We start from the raw sequence: 759 nt of genomic DNA, 5'->3' as shown, positions 1-759 counted from the left end.
AAACCTATTTTTTCATGTTCTCCGAAAGCGAAATATTTCCTGTTGCGCACACCAAACAAGTCAGTACAAGACTAATGACGTGGCATCAGCTGCTAAAATATTCGCTGCTAGTATTAGTGGACAGAAACGGTGCGCCGGCGCGTAAGGGAAATGAATGCAGACACGATTATAGTAAACGTTGTAGTTCGTTACTAATGATTATGTATAACAGGATATTGTAAAAATTAAGTTACGAAATTTTAATTAAAACAGTTCTGAGCCACAAAAGTATTCTTTGTGTGCAGGGAGTTTGACATGCTTGCTGTAAGGGAATCCCAGCCTGCAGCCTTGCCCCTGGCCACGAGGTGGCGCTGGTGCTCCCTAGTCTCAGCTACAGGAATTCAAGCCATTTCAGCACGGGCTGGGAACGGGAACTGAGGGCTCGCAGGGTCTACCCAGACCCTCACTCAGCCCTCTGGCAATTCGGCTTGTGTGTGCAGTGGGTCAATGGGTCAGAGAGAAGGGACAGCAAGCCTGCACTTGAACCCTGATCTTTTTGTTTAATAAAGTGAATTTAAAAAAAATTTTATTATTGATTTGAGAGAGAGGAAGGGAGAGAGAAACATTGATGGGCTGCCCTCTCGCACGTGCCCTAACTGGGGATCGAACCCACAACATTTTGGAATATTGGTTGAATGATGCTTCAACCAATTGAGCCCCACCATCAGGGTGAACCCTGGTCTTTTCTTGTTATTGAAAAAAAAATTTTTTTTAATATAT

At 43.9% G+C, this 759-nt stretch overlaps 1 protein-coding gene across 1 annotated transcript in view; it reads left to right on the top strand.

Annotated features, from left to right (window-relative positions):
* The window catches only part of CMTM3 (CKLF like MARVEL transmembrane domain containing 3), a 27,800-nt gene that overhangs the window by 3,014 nt on the left and 24,027 nt on the right, over nt 1-759 (top strand). The window lies entirely within an intron of this gene.

The sequence above is a fragment of the Myotis davidii genome, unplaced genomic scaffold (assembly GCF_000327345.1).
Source record: "Myotis davidii unplaced genomic scaffold, ASM32734v1 scaffold243, whole genome shotgun sequence".
NCBI lineage: Eukaryota > Metazoa > Chordata > Mammalia > Chiroptera > Vespertilionidae > Myotis > Myotis davidii.
Note: the sequence above shows the minus strand (reverse complement) of the source record. Positions and strands in the feature narration are given on the sequence as shown.